The sequence below is a fragment of the Oryctolagus cuniculus genome, chromosome 12, assembly GCF_051225735.1.
Source record: "Oryctolagus cuniculus isolate XC-2025 breed Fujian yellow rabbit chromosome 12, ASM5122573v1, whole genome shotgun sequence".
In the NCBI taxonomy this organism is placed as follows: domain Eukaryota; kingdom Metazoa; phylum Chordata; class Mammalia; order Lagomorpha; family Leporidae; genus Oryctolagus; species Oryctolagus cuniculus.
In genome coordinates this window covers 12,257,186-12,272,406 of record NC_142878.1, presented here as the reverse complement: position 1 = coordinate 12,272,406, position 15,221 = coordinate 12,257,186, and the positions used below count along the sequence as shown (strand labels likewise).

General features: G+C 52.5%; 2 pseudogenes across 1 annotated transcript; one reads left to right on the top strand and one right to left on the bottom strand.

Annotated features, from left to right (window-relative positions):
- The first annotated feature begins 1,996 nt into the window (after positions 1–1,996).
- Positions 1,997–13,563, top strand: LOC100344595 (protein MEMO1 pseudogene; annotated as a pseudogene).
- On the bottom strand, positions 11,041–13,469 carry LOC127483731 (peptidyl-prolyl cis-trans isomerase FKBP1A-like; annotated as a pseudogene). Its single transcript, XR_016218760.1, has one exon. The product of XR_016218760.1 is annotated as a peptidyl-prolyl cis-trans isomerase FKBP1A-like (transcript).
- Positions 13,564–15,221: the final 1,658 nt, after the last annotated feature.

Below are 15,221 nucleotides of genomic sequence, written 5' to 3'. Positions count from 1 at the left end.
AAGGATTTGTTTTCAGGCTTTGCATGAGAAGTTTTTAGATGAATATAATTTTAAATAGTTTTTTATTTTTTATTTTTTTTTTATTTTTGACAGGCAGAGTGGACAGTGAGAGAGAGAGACAGAGAGAGAAAGGTCTTCCTTTTGCCGTTGGTTCACCCTCCAATGGCCGCCGCTGCAGCCGGCGCACCGCGCTGATCCGATGGCAGGAGCCAGGATCCAGGTGCTTTTCCTGGTCTCCCATGGGGTGCAGGGCCCAAGCACCTGGGCCATCCTCCACTGCACTCCCTGGCTACAGCAGAGAGCTGGCCTGGAAGAGGGGCAACCGGGACAGAATCCGGTGCCCCGACCGGGACTAGAACCCGGTGTGCCGGCGCCGCAAGGCGGAGGATTAGCCTATTGAGCCACGGCGCCGGCTAGATGAATATAATTTTATCACGTATATTTTACTTTATGGTGTGAGTTAGTGGGCTTGCTCGTGGTATTTAGCATATAGCACTCACGGGCAGAGGACAGAAGAATTCTCCAGAAGAGGGCATTTTATTAAATGCTTTATCGCTTGTTAAAATACTTTAACAGCTTTTCACAAGAAAATTGTTTTTTACTCTGGGTTTATCATGTTTATGAGGTCTAAAAATCCTGTGATTGTCCTGAAAAGGAAGACAATAATGTTGGCTTAAGAGGCTGTCTGGAACCTTCTTAGATTTAGGTGGTGCTGTGGTCTGGGTGTGGTCTGTCCCTAGAGGTTCATGTCCTGGAGGCTTGGTCCCAATATGGTGATGTTAAGAGATGGTGGGAGCACCGGGAGGGCATTAGGTCATGGGGGGGGGGGCACTGCCCCGAGAGGGGATTAGTGCTGGTCTCACACAGTGAGTCAGTTCTCACGACTGTGAATTTATTGAGCAGTTATCATGTCCCAGATATTTTTTAAAAAAGAATTATTTATTTATTTGAAAGGCAGAGTTACAGAGAGGCAGAGGCACAAAGGGAGAGAGAGAAAGAGAGAGAGAGAGAGAGAGAGAGAGAGAGAGAGAGAGGCCTTCCATCCACTGGTTCACTCCCCAGATGGGCACAATGGCCACAGCTGCACTGATCTGAAGCCAGGAGTCAAGAGCCTCTTCCAGGTCTCTCATGCTGGTGCAGGAGCCCAAAGACTTGGGCCATCTTCTACTGCTTTCCCAGGCAATAACAGAGAGCTGGACAGGAAGTGGAGCAGCCGGGACTCCAGCCAGCGCCCATATGGGATTGCTGGCACTGCAAGTGGCAGCTTTACCTGCTAAGCCACAGCACCAGTTCCTCGTCCAGGTCTTGATCCATCACTGATAAACCCTGTAATTGGGGCCAGTGTTGTGGCACAGTGGGTTAACGCCCTGGCCTGAAGCGCCGGCATCCCATATGGGCACTGGTTCTAGTCCTGACTACTCCTCTTCTGATCCAGCTCTCTGCTGTGGCCTGGGATAGCAGTAGAAGATGGCCCAGGTCCTTGGGCCCCTGCACCCAGGTGGGAGACCTGGAAGAAGCTCCTGGCTCCTGGCTTCGGATTGGCGCAGCTCCAGCCATTGTGGCCATCTGGGGAGTGAACCAGCGGATGGAAGACCTCTCTCTCTCTCTCTCTCTCTCTCTCTCTCTCTGCCTCTCCTCTCTCTGTGTAACTCTGACTTTCAAATAAATAAATAAATAAATAAACAACCTGTGATCTTGAGCCATCCCTCACTCTCTGGGCTGTCTCTCCAATGCAACTTGGAAATGATGATGTTATATGCTGTCACAGGCTGCTGGACCTGGCAGGGAGGTGGAGATACACAGAGTCAGGAGCATGGGCTTTGAGATTGAAGCACTGCCCCACCCCCTCAGTTCCTTGTGCCTCAGTTTCCCCACCTGTATAGGACCTACCTTCTGGGATTTGTGGTGAAATGACATGTGACATGGAAGAGAGCTGGCCCTGGCTGAGCCTAATCTGAGCAAATCTGGAGGGATCTATTTGTGGAGAAACCAAAGGATGTTGAAGATATGCTTTGTGTGCAAAGCAAGCAACCGAAGAACAATCTGGAGGAAAAGGCTCGACCCTCCTGTGCTTGTAGGATCTCGCAGGAAGCAGCCCAGCCTTTATCGTTGTCCTCAGCTGAGCCACATTCTGGGGACATGAGCAGGACTGTGGATCTGGGGATGAAAGCCATCAGCAGCCCACAGAGTCTTGTCCCCTCGTGGAGCCACTCCTGTCACCACCACCACTGCTTCCTCATTCATTCATGTGCACCCTCCAGTGTGGAGAGAGATGTGGGACACCTCTGTATGACCGTCCTTTTGGCCAAAGATTTCCAGAGAACTGTGCAAGAAGGGAACGTTTGAACGCCTGTCTCTGCAAACAGATGAAGGTGAACACAGTATTGAAATGCATTTGATTATACAGCTAAAGCCATGGAAGCTGTAAGGATGAATTTACCAATTATTCCTGTACTGGTTGGCGCTCTGAGTCAAAAGAACAGGAATTCGGAAAACTTCAGTAACGATCTGGCGGATCCTAGTTATCTCTTTGCGGTTTCTTGTGATTTCTCCCATTGGGGTCAAGGTTCCATTACAGTTACTATGATGAACCCCAGGGGGAGACTTATAGATCCATAGAACATCTAGATAAAATGGGTGTGAGTATTATAGAGCAATTAGACCCTGTACCTTTTAGCAATTACTTGAGGAAACACCATAATACTATATATGGAAGACATCCCACTGGGGTGTAATTAAATGCTATCACTGAGCTCCAGAAAAATGGAATGAAAGGGAGCTTTTCCTTTTTAAATTACGCCCAGGGAAGCCAGTGCAGAAACCAGCAGGACAGTTCAGTTATGCAGCTGGAGCCTCGCAGTCCACTGAGGCTCCGAACCCTCAGGGACGCTGCCTGCACACATTCCTAATCTGCCCTCGGTCCCAGCCTAGCCTTTACCAAGATACTGCTCCAGGTTTGGGGGGATTCTGAAACCTCAGACTAATAGAACTTTCTTTTTCTAGTAGGTATAGTTCTTCCTTCATTTCAACTGATTTTTAAAAGCACTTTATAGTTTAGAGCGGTGGAAGGAAGGCTGGCATCAAAATATTTTGATCAAAAGAGATGACAATGTAACAGCCTAGTTGTGGCAGAGTTTTTTGAAAGTAACTTGAAAAGCGTTTACCATATCCTAAATTTGCACGCTTTGCAGACTTGTGCACATATCTTCCACTTTCAGAATAGTTTTGCAAATTGTACACAAAGAATGTGGAAACTTTTTAATAAAGAAATTGCATTAAAAAGTGTGTGTGTGTGTGTGTGTGCAGAAACTAAGGGTCCAATTTAAGATTGGGTGATGTTAGTGGCATAGTAACAAGTTCTCTGGCCTGACAGCGTCACATCACACACAGAGAGAAATTAGTATATCCATGTATGTCAAATACAGAGTAAAGTAGCAGGGCATTTATTTAAAGAGTTGTTGTCTTCTAATAAAAGTAGACTGGATCCCCTGGGGGTGTTTGGGGGAGAAAGTAACTACTTTTGCTCTACCCGTTTGCTTAAGAAATGTCCAGTTGTAAGCAACTGTAGTATGGATGGGTTTTCTTGTTCTGTTGATTATTTGAGACTTCTAACAAGTAGTTCATGAAAGAAGCTGTTGGACTCAATATAGAATAGAGAAAATATCTTTAGTCTGGATTTCTGCCCTGCTTAGATTTTTTTAAGAGTATAAGCATGGATTGCCAATTCCACTTGATGTAAACAAAACTTTTTAGCCGGCGCCGCGGCTCACTAGGCTAATCCTCCGCCTTGCGGCGCCGGCACACCGGGTTCTAGTCCCGGTTGGGGAACCGGATTCTGTCCCGGTTGTCCCTCTTCCAGGCCAACTCTCTGCTGTGGCCAGGGAGTGCAGTGGAGGATGGCCCAGGTGCTTGGGCCCTGCACCCCATGGGAGACCAGGAGAAGCACCTGGCTCCTGGCTCCTGCCATCGGATCAGCGCGGTGCGCCGGCCGCAGCGCGCCAGCAGCGGCGGCCATTGGAGGGTGAACCAACGGCAAAGGAAGACCTTTCTCTCTGTCTCTCTCTCTCACTGTCCACTCTGCCTGTCAAAAAAAAAAAAAAAAAAAAAAAAAAAAACAAAACAAAAAAAAAAAAACAAAACTTTTTATACATAATATATATATATATATAATAACTCATTGTATCAGTCCAGGTTCAGAAACTTGTGGTAGGCCAGTTCCAGATAGTTTCATTTCACCTGTAAACTGTATCACTTTTACTGATAATTGTAATTTTCAAATGTATAATAAGTTTACAGATGTGCCCTGCATTTAGTCTGCCTTGTTCTTTTATTTTTTTTTCTTTTATTTTTTTTTTTGACAGGCAGAGTGGACAGTGAGAGAGAGAGACAGAGAGAGAAAGGTCTTCCTTTGCCGTTGGTTCACCCTCCAATGGCTGCTGCGGCCGGCGCACCGCGCTGATCCGATGGCAGGAGCCAGGATCCAGGTGCTTTTCCTGGTCTCCCATGGGGTGCAGGGCCCAAGCACCTGGGCCATCCTCCACTGCACTCCCTGGCCACAGCAGAGAGCTGGCCTGGAAGAGGGGCAACCGGGACAGACTCCGGCGCCCCGACCGGGACTAGAACCCGGTGTGCCGGCGCCGCAAGGTGGAGGATTAGCCTAGTGAGCCACGGCGCCGGCTCGCCTTGTTCTTTTGATTTTTGTTGAGTCTCCTGCCTGCTGGCAAAAGCTAGGATGCTTCAGGCCCGTGTACAGTTGAAAGCAGAGGCATCCCTGAGCTTTAAAGCATTGAACAAACTGGAAAATGCAATGTACCACATACTGAAGTGAAAAGTCTGTGTTTGTGTTTTTAAATAAAAAATTTTTTAAAGTTTTAAAAAAAGAAATTGCATTTATAAATGTCTGTATTGGAATAGAATAAATCTCTAGTTATAGCCAATTACTACCTGTGTGCAAGAGATAACTTCTATTTTAGTTGCTAATAAAGGGTTACACAACTCAAAACAGCAACAAAAAGAAAAGATCACCTTTTATCGTGATCTCCCAATGCTTGCTGTTGTGTACAACCAGATGGCAGGACCTCCATGTGGGAGAGGAGAGAAAGCTGGCAGGTGGACCGACCACACAAGATCTCCCTCGAGAGGGCAGAAGAGCAAAGTTCAAAGGCTGAGATGTCGCTGGACCAGTCCCAGCGGAGGACCAAACACCTGGGCATGCTGGGCTTGATGGCACTGCTGAAGAACCAGCCCGAGACAGGAAGGAAAGAAATGAGAGCACCCGCTGGCTCGGGGAACAAGGTCAAATACAGAACCCAGCCCCGAGCCGGCAACACAGGCTTGGGTGGAGAGCAGAGGAGGGGGCCTGTGTTCCTCAGTTATCAGTACCAGACCCCTCACGTGGGAAGCAGGCACCCCCACGCCCAACCAGTGGCGTCTCCAGCAGCCTCGGGCTCTGGGTAGAGGCTGCATTCCCCACTTTGCTTCTGCATGGCTGGCAGGCTCTCAGGGGCTTGGCCAGAGGCGCTTTCCCAAATCTGGAGCTCCACAGACCCCCACCATAGACCAGGCCGCTGGAGTCTCGCTCCTGGGCTGCCCAGATCCGGGTGGGCGTGGTTCCGGACAGCCTGGTTGTACCAGTTCACTTTCCCTGTGGAACACTGCCTCCCCACAGAGCAGTGGCACACAATGAAAAGAAACTTGGTGTGTTGATGAATCCGAGAGCAGCCCGGGCTCAACCAGGAAGCTGCAGCCACAAAACCGGCCCCAGAACCCCAAATCTTTAGTATTCCAGTCCAGGCTAGAAAACTGATTTTCTTCTATATGAAATTTTCGAACTTTTAACCAATTCAGAAACTGCTGGAGCTACACAGCAGCCACCGTGGGGAACCAGCCGGGGCCCTGCCTGGTGAGCTTGGATGGCACAGGGCAGGGACGGCTTGCCAGAAGCTTCTTTGAGTGGAGAGTGAAAGGGGCAAGGAGAGAGCAGACAGGCAGGGCTCCGGGCAGCAGAGGAAGCTTCTACCCACCTCAGGGGCTCCTTGGATGGGGCTGCGGTGGGGCCCACAGGCACACAAGCAAGCTTTCTGCAGCCCCACCCCCACTCCTTCTCCTTGCACCTGCCAGCATCCTCAGAAAACACTTCGTGGAAGACCCCAGCCCAGCCGCACAAGGTAAGTCCCTCCCCTGCAAGCCTGGGGGACACTGTCCTTTGCTGGATGCCAAAGGCTGTGGAAGCCACACGCAAAGCCTTGATAACCGCGGCCCGGGCTGACAGGGAGCGGATGAGGAGTTCCTGGGGTGGCAGCCTTCACCAGCCCAGAGGTCTGTGAGTCGCCACCACCGCCCTCCCCCACAATAGCCGCCTCCCCGCTTGGCAGACCATTTTGCTCTGGGTGGAAGAGGAGTTTCCTGCTTCTGTCGCATGTCCCACCAGCTCCAGCTCCAGGGAACATTCAGGGACCCCAGCGGCCTCTGCAGCACCCAGGTCAGCCTGTGCCGAGAGGCTGAGAGAAGCACCAGAGTGTGGGCCAGGCCCGTCCACAGCAGCCCCCGGTCACCAGCACCTGCTGTGTGCCAAGCCAGGCCCAGCGGGCGAGGAGAGCGCTTCCCCTTCCTCCGCCGCCGCCCAGAGGACTGGACTCTCCGTCTCCACCTGGCTCTGCCTGCTCCGGTGCCTCCCAGCTTCTCTGCTGCTGCCTTGTGGGGTGCCCAGAGCACTGTCATCGAGGCATGTCTGTCGCAGGTCTGTCTTCCGGTCCCCCTCGGTCAGCCTCGTGTGCTACATCAGCCACTTTAGGGATGGCAAGGGTTGAGGGCACATCTGACCCATGAAGGAGCCACCCCACAGCCGGTGTTCAGAGCAGACCACGGTACAGGGTCACAGGATCTGGGCAGGCTCAGGTTCCAAACTGCAGAATGGGTTGTTTGTGTTATTTAATGCACATAGGGGCCAGGGTTGTGGCACAGCAGGTTGAGCCGCCACCTGCGACACTGGCTGTTCTGCTTCTGAGGTAGCTGCCTGCAAACGTGCCAGAGAAGGCGACGTCTGGACCCCTGACACCCATGTGTAGTTCCTGGCTCTTTGTTCTGGTCTAACCCAGACCTGGCTGTTGAGGTCATTTGGGGAGTGAACAAGAGGATAGAAGATTCTTCCTCTCTCTCTCTCTCTCTCTCTCTGCTGTTCAAATAACGAAATAAATATTACATCTTTTAAAAAGCAGTTGTAAGTTTAAATTTCCTATTTGTCATCTACAGAGCTCTAGATGGAGTCTATGTTGCAATGACAGCCAGCTCCTCTTAGGATTATTTTATTTGCTTCACTTTGTGCTACTTTGAAAGTGTTTGGCATTCAGAAAAAGCCACCCTCGCCGGCGCTGCGGCTCACTAGGCTAATCCTCCGCCTTGCGGCGCCGGCACACCGGGTTCTAGTCCCGGTTGGGGCGCCGGATTCTGTCCCGGTTGCCCCTCTTCCAGGCCAGCTCTCTGCTGTGGCCAGGGAGTGCAGTGGAGGATGGCCCAGGTGCTTGGGCCCTGCACCCCATGGGAGACCAGGAGAAGCACCTGGCTCCTGGCTTTGGATCAGCGCGGTGCGCCGGCCACAGCGGCCATTGGAGGGTGAACCAACAGCAAAGGAAGACCTTTCTCTCTGTCTCTCTCTCTCACTGCCCACTCTGCCTGTCAAAAAATTTAAAAAAAGCCACCCTCAGAGCTCTGCCTTTGGATCTGTCCTGGGCTAGCACTGTGCAGCCCCATCCTTTCCTATTGGGTCCTACCGGGCCAGGCAGCCGCGAACACAGCTCCCAGTCAGCCTGTGGTCACCACAGAAGCGAGTGGTGCTGTATGGTGCACTGGGTGGCGGAGCTAGGAGGAGCAGCAGCCGGAGCACCCAGTGCGCTTTCCACTTGTAGGATAGGCTTATTAGGATACAGCCCCTGTGCTGCTTGTGGACATCAGCCTTCTGTGTCTCAGTGTGGCGGAGAGGGAACTGAGGCTCTGGGCAGCCCAGGGGCCTACGCTCTCCCCCACATTTCCTCCATGATTCCCAGAGAGCAGAGCAGGCTTCCCAGCTGTACAGTGAGCAGGCTGCACGGAAGGTGTCCAGCCTTGCCCCAAGTGCTAAGGCAGTAGCCCGGTGCGGTCAGCGATCTCTCCAGCACTGACTGTGAAGCTGCCAACATGCTGCCAGGGAACCACAGCAGGTGCAGCCCTGGCCAAAGGCTAGTGATGGTGGGAGTGGCGGTTGCAGACGCCCACGCCAGCCAGTCTCCTGTGGTGTGGGAGTGATGACATCATGAAAAACGGTCACCTGCACCTTACGGGGACAGGGCAGGGTAGATGCAGGGAGCCATTGCTGCTGACACACAGGTGCTCTCATGGCACATGTGAGGGAGTAGTCCAGCACCCCCACCCATGATCCTCTCACCTAGCAACAGGCAAGAGGCACCTGTCTCTCCGTGACCTGACCCACAATCCCTTCTGCTCTGATGGGGACCCGCCTGTGAAGGAAGTTCAGTCGGAGACGGCTTCTGAAACCACAGGACCCCAACCATCCTTCCTGCCCACCCACCTCGGCAGGGCGTGGATTGGTGACCTGGGCTGGGGCTCTGGGACCTCCTGCATGGTGGCTGGACTCAGTCATGACTAGAACTCTGCCCCCGGACAGAGCCGTCAGCCACTCCAGCAGTTCAGCCGCCCAGCACTTTAATTAGTTTTAATGTAGCTGCCAATTTCACGCTTCCAGCTTTTCTCACTTCTTTCACGTGCTTATTTTACTCTTGCTGCGATCTTTCAGTGAACACTTAATAGCAAATGCTTTTGTGAATAAGTAGAATTCTTAATACGAGTACAATTAAGAATTATAATTACCACTAACACTTATGCTATGAATTCTTAATATATGGGTTGTCTTCCAAAAGTTCTTGGAAAATGTAGATTATGAGAAAACCATGCGGGGCTGGCACTGTGGTGTAGCGGGTGGAGCCACTCGCTGCCTGAAGTGCCAGCATCCCATGTGGGCACCGGTTCGAGTCCAGGCTGCTCCACTTCTGATCTGGCTCTCTGCTGTGGCCTGCGAGGGCAGAGGAGGATGGCCCAGGTCCTTGGGCCCCCGCACCCATGTGGGAGACCCGGAGGTGACTCCTGGCTTTGGATTAGCATAGCTCTGGCTGTTGCGGCCATCTAGGGAGTGAGTCAGCGGATGTAGGACCTCTCTCTCTCTCTACCTCTGCCTTTCTGAAACACTGCCTTTCAAATAAATAAGTATTTTTAAAAAAGAAAACTATGCATGAATCTAAAAAAATTTAAGATATATTTTTTATTTGAAGGGGGAGAGAGTGGCAGGAGCCCAAGCATTTGAGCCATCTTCTGCTGCTTTCTCAGGTGCATTAGCAGGGAGCTGTGTCAGAAGTGAAGCAGCCCAGACTAGAATCAGTGCTCTATGGGATGCCAGTGTCGCAGGCAGCAGCTTGAACCACTGTGCCACACTCCCACCCTTCACCTTCATCTTTGAAAAATCTTTCACCTGGGTAGAAAATTCCACATTGTCTGTCACCTGCGCGCCACTTCCCTGCATTCAAGCACCTGGGCAGATGCCCCGACTGGCGCCCACGAGGCCCCTCCCAGTCCTGTGGCTTCACCCTTGTCCCCAGGGCGTCAGCCTGCAGAGTGGGCAGGGCCTTCACCCCAGCTCCCTACCTTGGGCACCCCTGCACCATGATGGTCTTAACTTGAAGGCCAAAGGGGCTTCAAAGGTGTCAGCGTTCTTACCTCTGGCCAGGAGGTTCTCCACCATCTGGCCAGTTCTTTGCACTTTTAAGATAATATTTCTGCCGGTGCCGCAATTCACTAGGCTAATCTTCCGCCTTGTGGCGCTGGCACACCGGGTTCTAGTCCTGGTCGGGGCACCAGATTCTGTCCCGGTTGCCCCTCTTCCAGGCCAGCTCTCTGCTGTGGCCAGGGAGTGCAGTGGAGGATGGCCCAGGTGCTTGGGCCCTGCACCCCATGGGAGACCAGGATAAGTACCTGGCTCCTGCCATCGGATCAGCGTGGTGCACTGGCCGCAGCACGCCGGCCGCGGCAGCCATTGCAGGGTGAACCAACGGCAAAGGAAGACCTTTCTCTCTGTCTCTCTCTCTCACTGTCCACTCTGGCTGTCAAAAAATTAAAAAAAAAAATAATATTTCTGGGAGCTTGTGCTGTGGTGTAGTGGGCTAAGCCTGCACCTATGGTGCCACCATTCATCATGGGCACAGGTTCTAGTCCTGGCTGCTCCTCTTCCGACCCAGCTCTCTGTTATGGCCTGGGAAAGCAGTGGAAGATGGTCCAAGTGCTTGGGCCCCTGCACCCACGTGGGAGACCTGGAAGAAACTCCTGGCTCCTGGCTTTGGATCAGCCCAGCTCTGGCCAATGCAGTCATTTGGGGAGTGAACCAGCAGATGGGAGATCTTTCCCTTTGTCTGTAATTCTAACTCTCCAATAAATAAATAAAATATTTTTAGTTGATACTATAGTTTCATTATTATTTTTTACCAGAAACCTTTTATTTAAGGTATACAAATTTCATGCATTTTATAAATACAACTTTAGGAACATAGTGATTCTTTCCACTGTACCCACCTTCCCACCCACACTCCCAACCCTTCTTCCTCCTCCCTCTCCTATTCCCAATCTTAACTTTTTACACATAAGATTAACTCTATGATAAGTAAAACTCTATACTAAGTAAAGAGTCCAACAAGTAGTGTGTATATATATATATATATATAACTGTTCCTTGGGGTCAGCACTGTGGTGTAGTGGGTAAGGCCACCGCCTGCCGTGCCAGCATCCCATATGGGTGCCAGTTCGAGTTCCAGCTACTCCACTTCTGATCCAGCTCTCTGCTATGGCTTGGGAAAGCAGTGGAAGATGGTCCAAGTCCTTGGGCCCCTGCATCCGCTTAGGAGTCTTGGAAGAAGCTCCTGGCTCCTGGCTTTGGATTGGCATAGCTCCGGCCATTGTGGTCATCTGAGAAGTGAACCAGCAGATAAAAGACCTCTCTCTCTCTCTCTTTCTGCCTTGCCTCTCTGTAACTTTTTCAAATAGATAAACAAATCTTAAAAAAAAAAAAAAAAAAAAAAGAACTGTTTTTCAACAGTCGAGACGAGGGCTGTTCAAAGTCACCACAGCTCAAAGTGTCAATTTCACTTCTATAGATGACCTTGAAAGTGCTCTCTTAGTTATCACTGAACAGGGAGAACATATGGTATTTGTCCTTTTGGGACTGGCTTATTTCACTAAGTATGATGCTTTCCAGTGTTTTTTTTTTTTTTTTCTTTTGGTTGAAATTTTTTATTCAGTGGAATGCTTTCTCTGAAAACTGTCTTATGCATATGTCTGATGTAGAAAACCAGAGTTCGGCCATGGTAGTGGAGGAGGAAGGAGGGGCCTCCCCCCGCCCCCCCAGGCTCCAGAGCACGGCCCGAAGGTCACTTCCCCAGCAGGTTGGTAAGCGTAGGTGCCACGATGCTTAAGGCTCTGGCTTTGGGCTTGAAGCAGGCAAGGTGGGACTGTGGCAGACTCATTCCTGGGTCGGTCACCCTGCGGGACTGTTGCCACATGCACTGGGCATTGGGTCTCTGTGTCCTGGGTACCAGCTGCCTCCCTCTACCTTCGGGCCAACAGTCACAGCCTGCCCCTCACAGGGTAGAACTCTTACCTTCACCATTTCACAGCAGTGAGTTTCATCTTTGAATTAGGGATGACAAGGCTAAAAGCTACAGTAATCATTTCTTCTTCTTGGTCTTATTAAAGGCATCAACTGCCTTGTTATGCGTCAACAAAAATATGAAGTCCGAGTTCAGATCTTGGCCCAGGAGGAACGACAGATCTGCACCTCTGCCCCCGACACCGGGCCTGGCCGGGTAGCTCCCAGAGGGATCCTGAAGCACCTGCGCCCGTAGATGTTGGGGTCGGGCCCGTGGGGAACTGAGCATGCGCACCCTGGTCCTCCCGACTAGCTGCTCCCAGAAGCCGAGGCTGGGCCGATGGCGGCCTGCACAACCCAGACCACCAGTGGGCGTCCAGTTAGGACGTGGTGCGGTACTCCATGAGGTGGGCGAGCGGCTCTCGCCTGGGCGGCCCTGCGTCATCTCCGCGTCGTGGATGTGGTCGGTCTTGGGGTCAAAGAAGCTGTAGATTCGAGCTGGGGGCGTCGGCCACGGGCACGTATTCCGTGTCCTCGTAGAAGATGTTGGTTATCTCGGCCGAGGCAGTGATGACCGTGGGGACCTGGCTGCTGGCTGGTTGGTTGCTGAGGTCCAGGCTCCGGGTGGTCTGCAGGAGGCCGCGCACGGAGGGCTGGGGGAACCGCACCGGGAAGGCGCAGAAGGCCGCGGGGCGGGAGGCCTGCATCTCTCTGCGTGGAAAACTCGCCCGCAGGAGGGCTGGCGGGTGCATTGGGGAAGCGGCCATGGTCTCAGGCGAGGGGCTCAGGGAGACCGCAGAATAGTCCCGGCTCCAGGGCCACAATCCCCGCCGGTACTGCCTCCCGTTTCCAGAGCGATGGTCCCTGGTCGCTGGGTGGGAGGGGGCAAGAACCAGTTAAGCTGGGCCTCCGGAGAAATCCCGGCCTGGGGCCCACAGCTCATCGAGTTACCCGCCTGGGCCATCGCACCAAGGCGGCAGCTGTCCTGGTGCCTCGTTTAAAAAAAAAAAAAATACAATATGTCCAACACGTCTTCAACCTCTTCATGAGGAGCGTCTGAAACCTAGTTCCTATCCCCAGACAGACGTCCCGCCCCATGATGCTACCTCGCATCCCCCCTCCCCAGTCTCTTGAGGTTTATGGCCTCGTGGTTTAGGTGACCACAGTAGGAAGGGGGGAGGGGAAAGGAAGTAGGGGTGTGAGAAGCAAAGCTGAGAGAGAACACGTTCAGCCAGCAGATGTTTGTACAGAGGGCACAGGGGAACGGCAGGGGAAGCTCTGGGTAGATTCACGTGCACACCTCTGCAGCACCAGACCCCTCCACGGCGGATCCAAGAACAGGGAGCTAAGGGCGGAGGCCATTCCTGTCACCCCGGTTTTAGAAGCTTCATGCTCATGACGAGAGTGGCATGTGGTGGGATGATGCCCGGGTCCCTGGTGGTCAGCTGCGCTCTCTGGCCCACACTCATCTGGCCAACCCTATCTTCCCAGCCTCGGATCACCTCCTGCTTGCCCAGCATCAACTTAAAGTCTTGTTTCTGTCCCTGGAGGAATCAAATTTCTTTTCATCTGCGAGCACCTTGGTGTAGCGCCCCCTGCAGGTCTGTCCGCGCTTCTGGAAGGTGTGCGAACCTCAGGGGCAGATGGTCTCCACCTGCACCCCTGTGGCCCCAGTGGACGCTGGGCGGGCGGCAAGGACAGAGAGCAGACCTGGAGAGGGCTCCGTGTGTCCACGCACCTCGCGTTTCTTACTGCTTTTCTTGGTAGGCGATTTTAGTCCCTGGACCATGACACACTTCGAATGTCTCCATTCATGGGCAATTTGCCTGTAGTCTTTGTTTTCTCCAAATCGACTCTTACTTAGTAGTTCAACAAGTAAAGGCTGGGGTCTAGAACTCTCCTTGCTCCACCTTCTCTGCACCCAGTCAACCTCAAGCTCCTGCTGGGAACCCTAAGGGAACCTCAGGACACAGTTCGAAAAATCATTAACCTAGAAACTCATTAATCAGCATAAAGTGACTATTCCCTTAGCCTAAGGCAATCCAAAGGGCAGTGTGGAAAGTGTCCATCCTGGTATACTCAGGGAGGGGAATCTTGAACTTGAGCCAGGAGCTCCTCTGGCTTAGGGAAGAGGTCCTTGGTGCTGCAGGACACAAATGTGGCTTAATGCCCATGTCAACTGCAGGGGGCCGTGAATGGTTGTACAGGTTGTGCACGCCTCAGAAACTCCCAGCCCTGGAGGCAGGTGGATTCTGAAGTCTAGTGCATGCCTTAACTGGTCAGCTTGGGTCTCCTTTGTTTCTATTTCAGGGCGACAATGGCCTTCAGGCCAGGATGAAGTGTCACCGTTGATGGCTCCATCTGCCTTTCTGAACTTGGTGTCATTCATCGGGCGTCTTTGTGATCCTGCAGACTTCTGCACAATTCTGAGCCTAGGACGCGACACTCTGGATGGAGACCCGGACTGCCCCGATCCAGAAGGCGATCTGCGCGTGCCCGCAAGGGATCGGTATCCAGCCTCCCCCTGCAGTGCAGTGGCAGAGTCCCGAGTCCGCCTCCCTGCACCCAGCAGGATTCCAGGGACTGAGGCTCAGAGAAAAGGCACCCCGCTTTCTCCAGTCGAGGCCCAACCCGCTGTGTGTGGCTCCACCGCGGGCTGGACGCAGCCTCCACTCCCCCCACCCGTCTTCCACCACCCCAGCGCCGATCTCAGGATGAAACCCAGCCAGTGACAGGCTGCGGCTGCCAGCTGGGCCCAGCGCTCCCTCTCAGCCCCCTGGGCCTGCGGGGAGCTGGCAGCCTTGGGGACAGCAAGACACACTGCTTGGGGGCGTTGCGGATACAGTATGGATTATTTTTAGCAAATTGTTCTGACTTAGTGAAAAACCTGAAAGATAGTGTTGATAACCACCCTGCTTTTAGTGCCACAGATGGCGCTGCTATAATTAGACCCTTGTTTCTGGGTGATTTTGCTGTTCCCACCTTGCCTGGTGCCGAAATACATCACTGAAGGTTGTCTTCATTTCCGCATTCAGGGCTCCATCTTCTCCTCGGCCCCTTTAAGTATTTAAAAACACGGGTGAGAAGAAGTAAATGATTCACATGTCTGTCGAGTTAATATTAGGCTGCAGATAAATGAGAGGTTGGGGCCTTCTTTGTTCTCTGATGCTGGTGACAAGCAGGAATTACCAGTGCTTCCGCCCTCCTCCGCAGAGGTGCCTCCTGGGCCCTGAGCCAAATGGGGCTGCCTATAATCTCAATCCCCCCCTATCCCGCACTCGCTTGCCTATCACTATCACGTTTTCATGTGGACGTCTACGTACTTATCTGTGGGATGCTCAGGCTCACTTGAGTCCCCTGTCACAGAGGACACATCCTCCACAGGGAACAGGCACAGCTTTTCTGTTGACAGCCCGTCCCCAGTGCCTAGAACGGGGACATCTGTGAAAGGCAAGAGCAAAGGAGAACTGAGGAACGTCCATGGGAACTCAAGCCTTTGGCCGAGACTGGGCTATCCCGTCACTGCACCCCCACCCCAGAA